Here is a 19,626-nt window from a genome sequence, read left to right as displayed (position 1 = left end):
CGGTGTTGAAACGCAGAAGTGGCAGAAATACTTGAAAATAATGCCTAATCTCCCTTTTCCCTGAAGTCATCGAAACAGAAGTGCAGCAAATCCAGGAAAATTAGGCCGAAGTGTGTTTGATGTGGTGCAGAAGTCCCTCCGGGAATATCCCCATACACCTGTTGGCTGTCTTTTTTAGAAGTCAGCTGGAATTCCTTCGAATAGAATCAATGCTAATGGGCTGACGGCCACCGCATGAATCATACAGATGATGATCGTTCATTGGTGCATCGGACTGTTTATTACGAACATATGCTGGCTTGTTATCCACAAAAGTGTTTTCCATTTCGTGTTTTTCTCTAGTCTATTTCATGCACATTCAATTTTCCTTTATTGACCATTCCATTTCTATGCTGAAACTCGATTTTCGATAATGTTCTGGATTTGAGAAGAGAATCTCGTATAGCTACTTCCCGAAAAGGAATCCAACTGCTAGGAGCAGGTCCCTGCTAATCCACCACAGAAGTTAGCATCGTACCCGTTCTTATCTTCCATAAATGTGCGAAATTACTCTACAACTAATTTTTATTTCCTTTTTTCTCAAGAACTTTCCGTGTATTGGAATTTATAACTACACCGGTACATATTGATGTAGGAAGTAAGTAATAGAAAGTAAGTGAATAAGTAAAACGCTCCTTATCGGTTATATCTTCCCTTTTTTTTGTTCTTCTATGCAGACTGCGTTTCTACTTCACTTGGGTTTAGAGTTAAATCTGCTTTAAACAAAAAAGTTTGAAAAGAATTTCCTACGAATTTACTTTTTCAAATTTATTTAATATACATATTATATACTGTCATCATTGCATCATTAAATGTATATTTTCTACTTATTATATAATTAATTTATTTTTATTATCCAGGTCGGATTTGAGTAGTAGTTTCTGTAGCTCCAATGTCTTAATTTCCGTTATTATTGAGCCTAAGAGTTTCGTTACGCTTGTTTTCAGGATAAATAGGCCGTGAAAATACAAAGCATGGATCCACTTTGAATTGTTATTGGCTGTTCTCTTATAGGATTCGATAATTGGATTCTCCGAGGAAAATCTCTAGCCCATGCATAGAAAGTTAATTATCGTATTGCAGCAAGATAAATAACATAGCTACCAATTTTATATTCCTGGGAGCAGCCATAAATCTTCTGGACAATGCTCATTTGTCGTGAAGTACCATATTTCAGATCGATGTTACTGCCGTTGATGTGTTTTGGTTGAAACGAGCTAGCACCTAGCCGTTCATTCGTAATCTTCTACTCGTTTTTCTTTTCGGCCTGCAGCCGCTGGCTGTATTGCAGTCGTTTTCTCTACAGATGTTGCCCACATTTTCCTCACTTCTCTCGGACTGCAATCGATTTTCAGAGAAATTTCGGACAATTGTTCTCTGTTTCGTGGCTTCCGCCTCGCTTTTGTGGAACTTTTCCAGATTGAATTTAGCTCATCATTGTCTACATCAGCTGATTAACCATGTGTCAAAGCTAGCTATGGAACATTTTACACCAGAAGTCGAGGGTTTGAGACCTTTTCTCGCCTTTCCTCTTTTTCTATGCTTTATTTTATGTTTAAAATTGAAATTTAAATGTATCTAACGTTCATGATAACTCACTCCACTATCGAAGGAACAGAGTCCTTCCCGTACCTCCATACGGAACCTCAACCTAAATGCTAACGTCGTTAACGTCGCCAACGCTCGACAGCGGCTCTCGTTCGTGTCAGCTCACCTAAAGTCGAGTCAAAACGACATGAAGCTCGGTGCAGTTCCGAAAATTGCTGTGCTCAAAGCGGAGCGGTGGATCGTAGCGGTTAGGATCCGGAGGGGAGCTTTGCCAGTAGCACTCACCGCTGCAGTTCGCGATGATCCTCTCCCGATACCAACCGCTACCACCACCGCACCGCTTCGTGCACAGCTGCTTACGCAACTACAGTAACTATTCGAGCTCCGGGTCGTTTTTACACGACGGTACGTAAATTTAAGAGAAAAAAAATCCCAGTCTCCATCCATGTGTTTCGTCGTCACGTTTTTGTACTAGGCATCGGCAGAACTCTGCCTCACTCAAATTTGCCCTCCTGCTTGAAGCTTGGTAGCCACAACGAAACGCTACAAAAAAAATCATAACATAATAACAATGAAATAATAATAATAATGATAAATAATAATAAAACAACAATAATAAACAACATAATACAGTCATGAAGAAATAACTTGACTTCTGCAAAAAAAAACCGAACTCAATTCAGGGAGCAATCTTGACACAAAGGTTCTTGTTTGAGTTGCTCCTGATTTTAAAGGTAAAATCCACTATATATAGTTTCAAGAGGAATCGCCCCTCTAAAACCATCGATGTATCTGCAGCTGTATAGGATCAGGAGATAAGTTTCCATGTTTTTTTTACTACTTGTCTACGAATTGGGCTGGAAGATAACCACCAGGATGGGAAACATATGCAAAGTACTTTTCTCCATCACTCAATTTTATTTCCAATTTTCATTATCGATTCCCAAAGACCTCGCCATTTTTTGTTGCGCTCTCCTTTTGAAGGCAATTACTGCGGCTGCCAGTCTCGCTTGAATGCCATCCTTCATTTTTTGAGAGGATTTAAGGAGCTTAGCTGTTGTTCGAAAGTATTTTTGTTGAAAAAAGACACCACACAAACGTAGTTCAAACTTCAACCTTAGCACAAAGTTCTTATGACGCAATTTGCGTTGAACTGCGAAGGAGGTCAGCAGCGTTGACTGTTCGTGAATCCATCCAGATGCTTTCTTATTTTAAACACTCAGTAGCCGTCTCGTTTTCTCTATATAACCATCACCACACCAACTGCGTTTGATACGGTAAACCTATACCGTGTCAAGCAATGATCCTCTCTGCAATAGAGGTAAACTATTAAAGGCATCACCACACGAATCTGGGGTGGTGCGGAGTTCAGGTGCGTTATGCCTATACGAGGTCGTAGATTATGGAGAGGAGGATAATTCCGTCCATTTCCATTCCTAATTTCCGTAAAAAAAGGCCCGGAAGATGCGGCGCGTGCACAAGGCTGGCGCGCTCCAATCGAACTCGTTGTAGGGTACCGCTCCCCGAAACGCTTGAAGCTGCATGTTCCGGGCCGTTTTTTTTAACGGCAATTAGGAAGAAATGGACGGAATTATCCTCCTCTCCGTAATCTACGACTCTGTGTAGGCATAATCGTTGCATAGCCATAACCATTGTTGGAACCTTTCAAAGAGGGTAAATCTGATTGACTGATTCCCAACCCTGGCTCAAACTGGAAAAAACATAGATCCAAACCATTTCACTGATGGTATTGCTCTTTTCGCAGAGGCTCCACTTTGTGCCCGTTGCAATCCATCACTTTCGGATTATAGGGTTCAGGACTGTCACTTTTTTTCGCCCTCATCTCAATCCAATCCCCATAACCCGAAAACGGATCAAAGATCCCTGTAAAGTTGTTTGAAGAAATGCAAATTACTTGCTTTCGATTTCCACGATTATCATCCTTAAAATATTGATTTTTGACAAATTAAATCTGTTTGTAGCCTTGCATATCGACTTTTCGAATGTTCAGTATTTCTGTTTCTGTAATGTGAGAACAAAAAGAAATTCTGGGGGAAAAATCCAGCCACCACAACTGTTGTTCCTCTTTTTGCCTTATGCATTGCCAAAACAAAAATTTATGCCAGTTTTTGTTAAATTTTGCGATTTTTGTAGGTTTTCCGCAAAAGGGACAATTAGGCCAATGGCATAGGAATTCGGTGGTGATTCTGTCTGTCTAACTCTTCCTGAATTTGCTTTTTAGTTCTTATTACTTACTTACTTTATTTTCGTTTTAAATCTAAATTTAAATCAGAAATACGACATCATTTGTATTATTTTGTCATTTTATTTTATATTTTATATTATTTATCTCTACGCAGAAATACGATATCATTTATATCATATATTATTTACGATATTTTACGATATCATTTGTCTGAAGCCTAGTAATTCAGTTTATTTATACAGTTTGCATCTTTTTGCAGCACTGATCGCTTGAAAAACAAAACCAAAACACCTTACTGTTCGAAAACATCCACATTTCCCCATGATTTCCCCGTGACGACTTTTTAGAATCCTATCGATTCATCGAAGCGAAGTGCACCGTCTTTTTTTTTCGGCGATTCTGACTCACCAACGGGCGTGTCGAAGAAAAATCGTTCAGCTGTTTTATTTCTTTGTATATACTGCTACCTCTGCCTTAATTCCCTTCAACTCAGAGGATTTGACGTTTTGCGTGGCAGTACTTGGACAACTTCTAGGGAAAAGTAGTCTTCTTTCTGGAAAATACAAGTTCTCGACAAGTATGAAACTAATTTTTTTAAAATTTTTTTTTAATAAGATAAGATATTAAATCTTTTTAATTATCTTTAAGTAATTATCAGGTAATTATCTTTTTTTGTACGCATCAAGTATACCACCATTCTCTATTCAAAATAGGTAATTAAGCAGAAGAAGTAATTATACTAAGAATAATTAGTGCTGATTCAGTTTCACGCATTAATTGCTGCCGTCTGTCTTCATTTCTTTGTTTATAAATAAAATTTACACACTGTAGTACAATACTGCTCGCGGAATTCGTAACAATACGTCCGTAGATATTATTCACCTTATTGTATTACTATTAATAACTAATAATTAATTTTTAATATTATTCACTCACTTTTTTTCAAATTCTTTTTGAATCCCTTAAACGAGTGAGTATTTGAGTAAGGAAAGAGCCTATCTGAATAGCTTTAATTGAGCTTTCTTTGAAAATCTTCTCCGCATTAGAATTCAATCCTGAAGAACGGGATTTAGCCAGCTTAAAAAGAAGCCCATGAGCAGCCGGATTCCCTTGTTCAGAGTAAATTTCCACTCAGAGTGATTTTTTTTGGATACGTGTAGTATGTAGGACTTAAAAATTAAGCGAATATTTTTGGAACAGAAGAAGATTTTTCACACTTGAAATAATCACATTTTAACATTTTTGAGCAGGGTTACACATAAAATAGGTCATATATAATATATAATTTCAGTCTAGTAAAAGTTTAATTTTATTGACTTGCTTTTATTTTATTTTCTGATTTTATATTTCTAATCTTTAACTTTATTTTTATGGCAAAGTGTTAGTAAAATTGTAACTAACTGTGTAAGTGTGTAAACTAGTAACTAGCTGTGATTCTAGATGGATTATCTCACTAGATTTGTTCTCAAAGTCTTTATTGTAAAATGCGATTTTTTTCTCTTCTCACGACTTTGGGTCACTGTAATTTTTGTTACCAAAAAAAAAACAAAAAAAAATTTGTCGAGAGTCCCTGCTCCTCATTGAGGCTATGAAAGGTCCGAAGACATGTCGGCTTTACAGCAGCTAGAATATGTTGGCTACAAAGAACACCATGCAAACAGACGAATGCAGAGCTAATTTAATCTAAAATTTTAATAAGAGAGGAAAAATGACATGATGTCTGATTAACATATTCTATATTAGATTTGTTTTCATTGTTCTCTCTTGCATCTCCTTCATTCGTCTCCTTTTTTTTCTATTCTTTTTGTTTTCAGGACATAATTTTGTTTCGTAGCAATTTTTCGCTCTGGAAATCATTACTGCACTTCTGGAGGTCAAGAACCGTGCAGAACGGACGTCATTGCCTGTTTAAATTAAATTAAATTAAATTAAATCAATTAAAACATAAAAACTTAAATTTTTAAATTCAAATAAATGGTCTCCTTCTAGCACGAAATCGCCTTACAGAGGTGTGCGCTGACTGGTGAAGATCGCCCGGGGCGTTAAGTGCTTGTCATACAGGTCAGGAGACAATTCAGGAACTTTACAAATGGGAAAAATTCCTACTTCAAAAAACACGAATAACACTTTAAGACGACACGGAACTGACGTTTCCGTAAAAACATTCGAAATTTCTTTTTCCAATCAGCCCACTTGAAGCCACGACCTGTTCTCATCCATTGGAAACTAGCTGGAAGCTGGAACAAATACCTTGTAAGGAAAAAAGGAGTTCTAAGCAAACACTGAGTCACGAAACTGCCACTTTCATTGTTGATCGTTGGCCATTCAAAAAATTCGAACACGCAGGCATTTAAAAATTCGAATAAGTAATGAAATAGGGCACGGTTGTAAATTTGAGCTTGAGAAAACTCAAAACAATTAATTAATTCTTATTAATTTTTAACAAAAAAGATCATACACCTACTTTTGATTATTTAAAGAAGAACACATAGTTTTGTGACAATTTGTTTGAGTGATTTTTCTGCATCTAAAAATCTATTAATTTCTGTTAACTTCTAATGTGGAACTTCGTCAATCTTCGAAAATTACAGAAATCTCTCCTTTCCAGACGAATGGAGTTTCGAAACTTTCGTAGAGATTTTTCAATTAAAGATTTGTTAGAGATTTTATTCACTTTTCCAAGAACAAACGCAGATCCTTGGAATGGCTTCTTCTTTCACGGCTTCGTCGTTGTTTTCATGACACAAATTTGAGATAATCAAATTTTAGAAACATTTTGGAAACCAGTAGTCTCACATATTTTCGAATGATGTTTCCAAAAATTAGTTTTGCCCACAGCCTCACACAGCCAAGAATTCTGACGATTCCCGACCAACACCTCACTCGTTTCAATACTTTGCTAATTTTATGTACAACAACTAGATCTCTATTTGAATAAAATAAAATAATAAAGCAAAATAAAGTAAAAAAAAAATTAAATAAGTAGCCACATCTCTTCCTTTCTTCTCCATCCATAAAATTTCAAATTAAACTAGCTCTAGAATTCTGTCCTTGTGTGTTCTTTGTTGCCAAATAGTTGTGATGAAGTCTTAATACCTATGATAGTCCCAATGAGGAGCAGTGACTCAAGGCAAACATGTTTACTTTTTAGTAACACAAATTACAGTAACTCGTAAGAGTCCTAAGAAGAAAAACGTCATATTTCGCAATAAAGACATACAGAACAAATCTAGTGAGGTATTTAACTTAAAAAAAAATACCTCACTAGATTTTAGAATAATTTAGAGTCACGACTGGTTAAATTTACTAACATTTTACCGTAAAATCCAACCTTTACGGAACTTAGATTCTATATGATCTATTTAATTAATTTAATCTATTTAATTTGTAATCCTGCTCAAAAAAACTACGAATGAGATTATTTCATGTGTTATTTATTGGAAAATTTTCTTTGTTCTCTTCTTTTTTTCCTAGGAAAAACCGCTTATTTAAAAAAGTCTAGGATTTACTTTAGGGGCAAATATATGTACTCTAAGCAAAGACTGTTCATGTGATTGCCCTTAGGTGGTAAATGCCATTCTTTAAAAATGAATTCTAATATGGAGGAAATTTTTGAAGAAAGCGCGATGAGAGCCACATATTTTATAGAAATTTTCCTCACTCAAATAGGCATCATTCGAGGATTTCAAGAAAAAAAAACTATTAATGAAAGCTACATCTCCGTATATACAGTGTAGTATTTATTATCATATTTATATCTTATCATTAGTTATTATCATTTATTTCGTAATTCATTATTTATCTTGTTATTATTTATTTATATCTTATGCATATTATATTTGCAGTATGAGCGCAGTACTGTAGTTAGGAAAATCCTTGCTTGGAACTGGTAGACACATGAAGAGACCACACAGGAAGGATACCATGTCTTGAAGCTAAGGCCTCCTGAAAAAGGTTAAAATTCAGTTAACGATCAAAGAAATCAAATATAATTTATATCAATTAAAAATAATCTATATCAATTAAATATATACATTTTCCCATTGGGCAATTGATCTATTAAAAGATCTTTCAGAATCAGATTTCAGATCTTCTTTCAGAAGAAAACAGGAAGAGATTATATAGGAAGAATAACATGTGTTCTGGAACTACCTCCAGAAAATCATAACTCTTCATTCCCCGGCTGTGATCTCTGCTGTTCTACCTGTCATAAAAGAGTTGTGATATGGATTTGAGCGCCGACGTCGAACCGCTGTATAACCGAGATCAGTCAATAACGGCGCCGGTGTTGTTGTTCCATCGCTGCCCGTCCGTTCGCTTTTTTCGTGCGTAGGTCGAGATGGCCGTCGGGGATTTTTGACGATCACGTACACGTATGTTGTTCCGGCCCTACGCTCATTCATTCCTCATCCTTCTTTCTCTTCGAACCCCGTTCATCATTCAGTCATCGCGTGTTCAGGCTATCGATGTTGATGTTTGTTGCTGCGAAACATTTCAGGGAACATTTACGATCACGTTTCTTTTAATGTTGTCATCTCAAGGTCAGCACAGCGAACCGACAACGAATGTATTGCCGGTGAAAACTTTGCGCGCTGTGAAATTAGAAACAGCCGCGTTTTATTTTAGCCCGCGAAGACTTCACCTCACAAAGAATTCCTTTACGAGTTCCTCTACGAGTTACGAGCTTATGAGAGAGATTCAGTCCTCTTTTTTATGTTTCCTACGTTTTTTTTTCAAAATTTTCTCCAATTATTGATTCGACTCGATCAATTATTTTTGAGTGTTCATATCAAAATCGTATATATCACATACACTTTTTTCTGAATTTTCGATTTTTTGAACTAAGAATGAATATAAATAAGAAGTGAGTACATTTTCTGAACTAAGAGTGAGTATAAAACTCACCGCTGAAATTGACGCTGATTTTCCAGGAATTTCCTCTTTTTTGATTTTATGTCTGTATTACACTAGGAGTTCCTCTACGAGTTAGAGTCTTACGAAAAAAAGTGCTTATTTGTGTCTTCTATATTTCTCAAAATTTCCTTTACTTCCCTTTATTTTTGCGTAGATTTTTCTATTTTTGGAAAACAGCCACATTATATTGTAGCCGTAAAAATTCCCCTACACTCGTAAAGACTTAGTTTCCCCTTGAGTTAGGATCCTACGAAAGAGGTTAAAGAAGTTAAGTGTCTTTTTATGTCTCTTCTTCTACTTTCCTCAAAATTTCCTTGATTTCCACTTATTTTTAAGTATTCATATAATAACTGCATATACCTATTCCGTGTTTCGATGTCTTCTAAAAATTTATACAAAAGTTATTTGAACTTGTGTGTTATTGTTATTGTGTATCTGTGTATTATTTGTGTTTGTATTTACGTCTATATGTATATTTTGTGTTGTTTTCGTGTATTATTTGTGTAATTCGAGTTATTTTGCTCTGTTAGAAAAGCATCATTGACGCATTGATGACACCATAGTAGTTCACGGAGGTGAAATTGACTCTTCCAGGAATTTCCTCTTTTATTTTGTTTTATATTAAAAAGATCATTAAAACTATGTTTTTTTTTCTCTGAGATGAAAATTAAGAGATCATATAAGATCAACGATCTGTTTCCTACACCGTTTCTGCGTATTTCATCGCCTACCACTACGTACGTCCATCGATTTTTAGTTTCACGCTGTCGCTATCTAATGTTCAAGAGCCGGATGCGCTTTCCTTAAAAAAAATCCTAATTTTATTTGAAATAATGTGATAATTTAATTATGGATTGAAAATTATGGATTTATTACTTATGGATTGTGACAATTTGAGAATGGTTAAGTACATAATTGACTTTGTCGTTTTATAGCCGGATATTTTATTCGCTTCTGTTTTCCTTGTATCAGACTTCAAAAAATTCGTTCTCGTCCCAGTGTGTTTGTCATTTTTCTCCCTCCGAGGTATCAGTAGATCAAAAGGAGCCGCCTGTCTGTTTTATTTTATTAGTTTTCTTCCATTGATATGTATATATGTTTGGTTTAATTTTATTAACTTTATCATTGATGTATTTGTTATCTTTATCCTTTATCTTATCATTATTCTTATTTTCTTTTTCATTATTTTTATTTTATTAGTCTGTAACCCAGAAAAAGCTGATAAGGTTTAATTTGAACATAAAAGGAACTACAGAGGAAAGAACAACAAGATTAAGAGACCATATAACCTCCGAGAAACTTAATTTTGTAGTTTATTCGGATGTCTCGTACTTTTTGCATGAAAAATAAAATATGTGGGACATTTAAAAAAAAAACCCGTTTAAAGTTCAAATATTAACATTTCCCAGTGGGAAATCTTCCAGTTTATCCAAAAAACGAATCTTCGGGATTGTGATCGGGCTAAGCTTTTACTCTTTTGGTAATTTTTTCATCTTCAACTTTCCATTGTCGCGAAAAAGATGTTGTGGGTAAACATTTACTTATGTAAAAAAATAAGAAGTGAGTTTTCCCCTTCTTTATCCTCAGTCGTCTTAAAATGGACTTTGGTTGTTTACCGATGGAAATTCAGGAATTCAGGGGATTCAGAAAAATTCAGGAAACTGGCTCTGGCGGGTCTTCAAAGTCATCCAGCAAAAATATGCTCAGAGCGTTCTGAGAAAAGCTGGCCGTATCGTCGGCGTCACTTGTTCTTGGATATTCTCTCATCATTCGAATAATTGTCACTTTTTTGCATGGAAAACAGCCGCCTTTATATCAATATCCTTTCTCCTGTGCTGCCTCTTTACTATAGCCGACTTTACGTAAGAAAGTTTTCTTATTTAATTTAATTTAATTAATTCCTTAGTCCTTTTTTACTTGGAAGTCAGTTGTGAGCAACTGAAGACTGTAATGACTGCCAAGGGCCTCTCCAATTTCCCTAAACTTGGAGCTAAATCCACTGAGCTGTACAGTAGTCACCTCAACATATCTAGTTCTGCTGAATGTGAACCTAATCCAGCATTCTTACGTGTTCTTACGTCAGATTTCTATTAAAGGCAGGATATATTTCCGTAATTAATGATGTTGTGATCTCTTAACGAATGGGGATACGGTAGAGGTGTAATTCCAAAGTAGGGGCGTGCGTACGAATTCGCTCAGTTCCCCGTTCGTAATCTGGAAATATTCGTGTAAAGCAGCCTTGCGCAACCCCATTTCACCAACGATGCAATTTATTACACGATAGATCGCGGGCAAATCCGTCTTCGTTCAACGTTCGCAATGCAACTAATAAAAATCAAATAACTGACAGGAATTATCCCGTTCGTACAATCGCGGACGAAATGCGTATCGCCATCGACCTAGTGCCCGTAATAAGTTGCGTCGTTGGAGCGATGGGGATCGTACCAGATTATTTCACACGCTTATTTCTAGATTAGAAGGAAAATGAGAGTGATCATTTTTATACGCTACGAAATGCACTCATAGTTTTATTTTTTATGGAGAGCTAAAAGCTAATAAAATACAAAATAAAAAATAATAAAAAATAGAATAAAGGACAAAGGATAGAGTCACTTGCGTATCAATCCACTTGGGATGCGCCAACACGTTTCACTGGAATTCGTAATCGATGAGGTTTTGAAACGCGTGTTGGCCTATAGAATGATTTTCTAGGCCCAACCGATGATCAAGTCAGTGTATTTATCCTCCCAGACTAGTCTGGTACCAATTTATCGACCGCGGAGGGATGAAAGGCTTGGTTTGCACTAGGGCGATTTTGAACCCTCGACCGTGTGGCTACAACGGACCTTTAACCGACTGCGCCACACTCGCCCAAAAAAAAATTTTGTTCGTTCATTCCTGAACATATACTAAAATTGGAACAATACAGAGAAGAATAGAAAAAATAGAATGATAGTAAAAAAAATACAGATAAAAGCTCTCCATGGCTATAACGGATCCTTCGAGGTTAGAATCAATGGATGTCAGGATTGTCTGCACCGCATGGACCCTCACAGCTCTGTATGTATAATATAGCACAATTAATTAAGTATAATTTTATTGAAAAGAATGATTAGCTTATTTATTTCTGAATGCTCATACTCGGCAAGTATCGAAGCACTGAAGCAGCACCCACTTTATTTGTATTTGCCCATTTCTTATCTTGTGTTTTAATCCTGTTATCTTTATAGCCAAGAAAATTTTGATGTTTAATCGATAAAACCAAGACCATCTTCCAATTAACGTGTTCTGCAATTACGATTGCGAAGAAATACTTGATTTGTTTTCGGAATTACTTTCCTTTTACAAAAAATATTTTTATTTCTCACAGAATTGGAGGAAGGTAGTTGATTTGATTAACACAGCTCTCATACATAAGTCTTTTTTTGCATTCACTTATAGAAATCTGGGAGAAGAGGCCAACTTAGGGACTGTATTTTCAATATTAACTATTTACAATATACAATACATGTATATGTAATAAATATACATAGAAGAATTTTCTTTTTCTTTCTAGAATTTAAATACGAAATGAATTTTCTTTCTAGGATTTTAAATATGCAATATTTCAATGTTTAACAAGTAATATTTCACGTCAAATAGCAACCATTTCTCTTAGGTGTAATCGTCTCTTCTCTTCCTTTTTCTCTTCTTCCTTTTCCTTCTTTTTTTTCGATATTGACGAGAAACACGTCAATCTCCCTTTCTTTCTTCCCCATATATATGGCCGATGACGAATGTATTCAGCCGGGGAAGCGCTAGCGCGCCTCCGATCACAGCAGTACGGTAGAGGGAGAAGGAGGAGAGAGTCCGTGTTTACCGTATTAGGTGGTAATCGACGATTTTAATTATATGTATTTAAACTCATGAGACAATGCAATAATATGCACAATAATTATGCATATAATCCTTTCGTGTACTATTTCTTATTTATTTATTTATTTATTCGATTTCAATTCGTTGCTATTATACGAAAAAATGATTAAAAACTACCAGGAAAAAAAACAAGAGAAAAAACAAAACAAGCAAAAAACATCAGGCGCACTGGATAGGGAACAGATCCTGAAGATATCTGTTTGCCAGAGCTTAAAAATGGTGCTCTGGTCGGACGCATCACAAAATTTAACAGAGGAAAAAAAGAACGCATAGCCTTGCGGATCATAACTCATCCCGCACGAAATTCTACTTTGAATTTCGAGTGCAGAACGAATAAAATGGCAATTTTGTGGTTTAAAATGGTTTCACAGCCACTATGAAGAGATTTATGAGGGCGGACGCGGTCCATATGGTCCCATTTCAATATTTTAAGCGGAAAAAGAGATTAGGTGCAGGCTGCCGAGTATTACAGTCACTTCACGCGTTGAACATCTCGAACATTCCGCACTGACTGCGGTTCGCGAAATCCAATTCTCCTTTATTGTATCAATTAACTAATTTTATTCGTATTAATTAATTTCTGAACGCTCTGACATTTCGATAACATTTTCTTCGTAGCAAGAGAACAATGCAATTTTAATTGAAATTCACTTGACATATTACAAAATATTCCCCGAAATGATTTATTCGAGTCGCCATTTGTGAGCACAAAAAAAAGAAAAACTAATTAAATGCAGCTTCACAGCTGCAGAATACGAAATTTTGCCAACAAAAATATCCACGAAAATTTCAGTATGACTCATCATTTGTTTATGTTCAAATGTGATTCGATTTGATTAATAAGATTCGACATTTTATTCGAAATAGTCGTGCGTGTGCGAATACGAACACATTCGTGCTATGATCGTATGTATTGATCCAAATTCCGTTCTGTTGACTAATTCTGACTTGTATTATTGGGATTTTTGTCCCATTTGGTTCTTTATGCGAATCCCTACACTAACGTTATTTATTATTATCCTTTATTTTTTTGTCATTAGTTTTTTGTTATTTTCCAAGCAACTACGTAAGTATTTATTTACTATTTTAGTGAAGATGACAAAGATTTGATCGGCAATTGCTTCCTAACTTACCATATTTGACATTTCTGTTGTTTTGAAAAAAAAGATAGTACTTGGTTATTTCGTTGTAGCTAAAAATTACCTCTGTCATTCTTTTTTCAACGAAAATTGGGAAATTTCAAGAAATTTAAGAAATTTTAAAGGAATTTTAAGAAATTTAAGAAAGAAAACGAAAATTTATGAAAATTCTTGACATATATACAAATTTAGGAGAGTTTTTGACCCTTCGATTAATATATATTTCTCTGTAGTGAATGTATATTTTTTAGTACCACTATATTTTAAAAAATGGACAATAAAAATGTGGCGTGGGATCTTGTTAGCAGCACGACTTCAATGATAGAAAAGAAGGACGAATTCAATCGCGTTTTTTTTTTGCAATTCATTTCGACGTCGAGTCCAGATTGAAATGCCAAAAATTGTTCCAGCGCGATCTAAGAAATATGGATAAACGATAGAGTCTCTCACATATCCCAATCTGCTTGGGATGCACCAACGCGTTCGACCTCAATTCAGAATCGTTGTTGGGATGGTCTTCGAAATGAACGCATGTCTGGCCTACATAATGACTTACAGGGCCCAGCCGTTGTGCCAAGTCAGTGTCGATCCTGCTGTCCCCAAGAAAACATAGATGGGAGAAATAGATGGAGAAAAAACACGAGAGGTTTCTTTTGGGGAAGCAGGTAGTAAGGTAATGGAACCAGGAATAATCAAATAATGGAACCAAACTGGCCTAGGGCAACTAGACTTCTCGATTCCACCATCACAAAAAATCTCAGAACATTCTGAGAAAAAGAACCGGTTCGGGAAATGGGTTCTGCATCAGTGTAACGATAAAAACAGAACAACACAAATCGTCATTATTAGAATTTTCCCATCACCTACCTACACCAGAACAGCTAGGTTTTCCATTACGTCATTTGTGGAGTGGATTTTCTTGGATAACTCCTCCCTCCGTAATGCTTTTGTCCTATCAAATATATTTTGTCGCGGACAAAAATTACTTTTCTAAATTTCTAAATCTGAATTTTTCCTTATTGCTAAATTTTTCTATATGTAAATATATAAAAAAAACAGAAAATTTATCTATGAAGGTTTGATTATTAGTAAACAACCGAGCGGGACCTCATTAATGGATATCCACAAAAAAGGGTTCGCCACACTCTGTTTTTTTTGTGTCGCTCGATGGTTTTCAAATGTTCAATGCATATGGCTGCCTATACACAACCGCTGAGTCACATAAGCGAGCCTCTGCATTCCAGAAAAAAAATTGATCCGTCGAATAGAAAACTTCAGCAACAATTTCCTATCAAAATTCGCGATGGATGGATCATGGAATGAAAAAAAAGCCCAGAGAATTGGAAGCCACATAGTCATGAATTGGTGACAAAAAATACGAACTCAATTAGAAATTACAGGTATTAAAATTAAAAATTAAATTGGAGGAATCTTGAACTTGGTGATATTGGAACGATTCTTCTACTGGAGAAAAGACCATGTCAAACAAAGCGGACAAAAATTACTTTTCTAAATTTCTAAATCTGAATTTTTTCCAATTTCTAAATTTGAGTTGTATGTAAATATATGTTGAAAAATTTATCTACGATGAAGTTCAGAGTTTAGTGTTCAGCTTCTCCGAATCTCAGGCAACCTAATTCTTCAGTCATCCACTCCTCACCTGGAGAAGGTCATTGACGATAGTGGAGAATACTGCCCCTGTTGAAATATTTTGGTTTTATTTTCTTTTTCAACTTTTTTTTTCTGCTTTTCCTTTGTTTTTGTTCGAAACAAACTTCCCCGACAACCTGTAGCTTGTTTCGTTTAGATTAAATCTTTAGATGCGAAGTAAAATGTAATAGAAAAAACAGTAAAAAAAAATAGAATTATTGAAGAAAACTATGAATTAATTGTTATAGAAATAGAATCATTAGATTAAAGTTATTAATTGGTCAGTAAATCGTAAAAAATATTACATTAAAAAAGAATTAATCAATTGTTATAGACATGAAATTTTTTACGTTTAAATTATTAACTGGTCAGTATATCGTGAGTAAAGTGTTATATTAAAAACACTATAAAATTCAAAATTAAATGTAGGGTATAATGAATAAATAACCAAATATATAACTAAATAGATAAATAAGAAATAGACAGTCGCCAAGGGTGTAACTCTTTCATTGACCGAGTCACTGCCGGCATTTTCCATTCTGTTTAGCACAACCATCAAAGAGAAAAAAAAAGAAATTTCAAAGAAAAAAAAGCTAAATGTTATCGCGGGCGTATTTTAGTGTCAGTTCTTCTGTATACACCATAGCACTACCAGGATTGATGGATTTGGTGGATTCGTTTTCCCTTCGCCAAGTACAACTATTCATTCTGTGTAATTAAAGGCATCACTCCACGAATCTGAGGTGGTACAGATTTCAGGTGGAGTATTCTTATAAGGGATAGTAGATTATGGAGAGGAGGATGATCCCGTCCATTTCTTCCTAATCACCGTAAAAAACGGCCCGGAAGATAGCCAGCCTTGTGCGGCGCCGCATCTTCCGGGCCGTTTTTACGGCAATTAGGAAGAAACGGACGGAATCACCCCCTCCCCATAATCCACGATCCCGTATACGAATACTCCACCTGAAATCCGTACCATCTCAGATCCGTTCGTGGGGTGATGCCTTTAACCACTGCACATGGTCCCATGGACCTATTCATAATGAGTCAGTGTTGAAGCTGACGGCATTTTGTTAGCGTGCCCTGCTGCTGCTGCTGCTGCAGCAACCATCGCTGATTCATCGTCGTTTATCGGAAACAATTTCGCCGTCGCTTTTTGGTTTCCTCCGGAATATTCGATGAGCATTTCCAGCTTATTTTCACCTGTAGTTCAATCAATCATTTATATATTTATTTATTTATCTATTACACTCAAAATCGTGCCGAAATGAATGTGGCAAGGACAAGTAGCAAACAAACAGATAAAAAATTAAAATAAAATATAAATAAACAACTACATAGAAAAAGAGGTTAAAAAGAATACGACGAGCATGGATCATGTCCGTGTACGATTCCACCTTATATACTTTAATTCTCTGATAGTTATAACAACTAAAACCCTTTTTAAATTAATTTTTATCAATGATTTTATGTATTTTTTTTGTTTTTTTTTTCATTATGATTAATCTCTAGGTGCGATCCTATTGGTCACTGCTATTCTATCGCATCACTGAATACCGAAAAGCACCGAATACGATTCGGAATATGAACGAGAATAGAAATAAAATCAAAAATGAATACACTGCATAATCGCTGCGATTTCATCGCGATATGTTTGCATTGGTTGAAACTCGTTTATCGTTCATTTAGTAATCACATAATTTATTATTATGTCGCATTTATACGACCAATGGTGATATGTGGTCAGTATCATTTTTTTCGAATTTGTGGGTATGTAATATATTTATTTAGTATATATTTAGTAGTTAGTATGTTTATTTATTTATTTATTTACTTGCTTACTTGTTTATTCACTCACATGCATCAATTGTGCGCCAGAAAGAAAAGAGTAAAAAAGAAATAGACTTCCTCTGATTCGGGAAACTTCAAAAAAAATCACATATGTCGAGTAAATAAACAAGAAAATAATAAATAATATGTATACTGATGATGGATTATTGATCGCATGCGATGTGAGCGTGAAAGACTTCCACTTGCACGTATGATGAGGAAGGCAAATTGTTGGATGAATGTTAGGGATTCTTGGAAATTTGATAGTTAAATTGGAGAAAATCGGAATTAGAATCGAAATTAGTGTCCTTTAAACAAAGTAGCTAGTTTTTTTTAATTTAAAAATCCATTTTTTCCTATCCCTTCTTTAAAAAAATAAGAGGGTTTCCAGTTCACATTTTACTGAGAAAATTTGTTGATTCGAAACTTGTGCAGTCGTAATCATCCTTCTATTCATTGTAACTACTTGGGGCTTTTTTTTTCAAGATTGGAAACTTCATCGACACTTTCTTTCCCTTTTTCTTACATGTTCTCGTATGTTTCCCAGTAAATAATTCACCAGACATTTTTTTTTGTTTTTCTTCATCTTCCATCTTTTCGTTTAACTGAGAAATATTATAGATCTTAGAATAAAAACAAAAGAAAGGTGGAGGAATCAAGTAAGCGGCACATTTATGTACATACAAGAAGAATTTTACAGCTTTTCTCAGAATCCTATTTCATATCTTTTAACCCCAAAACGTAAGTAACATAATTTCTTGTGTTTTTTTTAATAGCTTCAGGTTCAGCAGTAAAGAAATTTTGTTGCCTCCTGTTTTGTTGTTATTTACTTATCTGCAAATTCTCAGTTTACCACCAAATGACATTTTACATTTCTGGACATTTTACACAGTTTTCTGTCCGGTGTTGTGTTGTGTTGAAAAGTGCACTTATTGTTATCGACACTGTCGATCCTGTTTCATTTCAACACCCAGATTTTTACTGTCATGCGGCTGTGGTAAAAATTAATCGCTATCGCAGTAATATAACAATCGCAGTGCATGGAATTTTGTAACATCCAAAACTTCCAACATTTTGAATCCATTTTTGCTCATCTTTAAAGTGAAGTATAATTTTCGTAAGAGAATGATGAGAATATTTTTTTTTGAAACCCTTCGATCTTCATGTAGAAGAAATGGAACATCACGTAAAAGGAGCTCGACGCTTTTTCATTTCATTCAGTTGAAGTTCATTCAAAATCAACATATCATGGAACTGACGTAATTGGGAAACGTATGAGAAAATCTGTCAACTTCGAGCGTTCCGGTGCGCTATTTTCTCCGAGGAGTTCGATTGGAGCGCGCCAGCCTTGTGCACGCGCCGCATCTTCCGGGCCGTTTTTTTACGGCAGTTGGGAAGAAATGGATGGAATCGCCCTCCTCTCCATAATCTACGATATCCGTATACGGATACTCCACCTGAAATCCGGGAACCACCTCTGATTCGTGGGGTGATGCCTTCAAGCCCATATGGTGGAGTACCACAAACGCACGAATTCGCGACGAATCACGTCGTACTCGTGCATTCCTCCTTCCTTTCTATTCCTAGAAATAACCGTCGGAAAATTTTGATCAGGTAGAAATTTTTCGTACACAAGGGATTTTCCGGTAAAAGGTAGTTGGGGAAAGGAGGAAGGGGGAAGGGCACTCAGTGGCGCTCTTATTTCTCGAAGTAAATAATCAAATCAATCAAGCCTCTAAGGCCTAAACATTAGTTTTAGAGGATCTATTACATGTAAACCGTCGGGAAATGTAGTGGCGTCTGGACGACATGGAGATCGTACGTAATTGCGTACGCGACTTCTCTTGAGGCGCTTCGGTGAAGCGTGGTGAAATCCTTACTGCTACCATCCATCGCTGCAGTTTGCGACGGTCCCACTCGGTCCCCATCTGCGGCCTGTACTGCGGCATTTCGAGCGCGCACGCAAATGCACCGCAACTATAGTCGTGTCGATACGACATGAAACACGAGTGCAGTTGATGTGCATTTGCGTACGCGCTCGAAACGGCGTTGTGGAGGCAGCAGTTGGAACCGAGGTGGGCCCGTCGCCAACTGCAGCGATGGGTGATGCCAGCAAGAATTTCACCACGCTCCTAGCCACTACGTTCCACCGAAGCGCCTCGAAAGAAGCCGCGTACGCAATTGCGTACGTGTTTCATGTCGTTTTGACCCTACTATACACTCGTTATTGATGTCGTTTTGATCCAACTGTAGGGGCGCCACTGAGTGCCTCCCCCGTTCTCCCCAACCACATTTTTCCGGGGTTTTCTTGTTTTTTTTTTCTCAGTATAGGTGTTTGTTTACGACAGCTGACAAATTTTGAAATTCAACTAATGAAACAACGAA

Source organism: Necator americanus, chromosome I (genome assembly GCF_031761385.1).
Source record: "Necator americanus strain Aroian chromosome I, whole genome shotgun sequence".
NCBI lineage: Eukaryota > Metazoa > Nematoda > Chromadorea > Rhabditida > Ancylostomatidae > Necator > Necator americanus.
The sequence above is the reverse complement of the archived record's forward strand: the minus strand, read 5'-3'. Positions refer to the sequence as shown.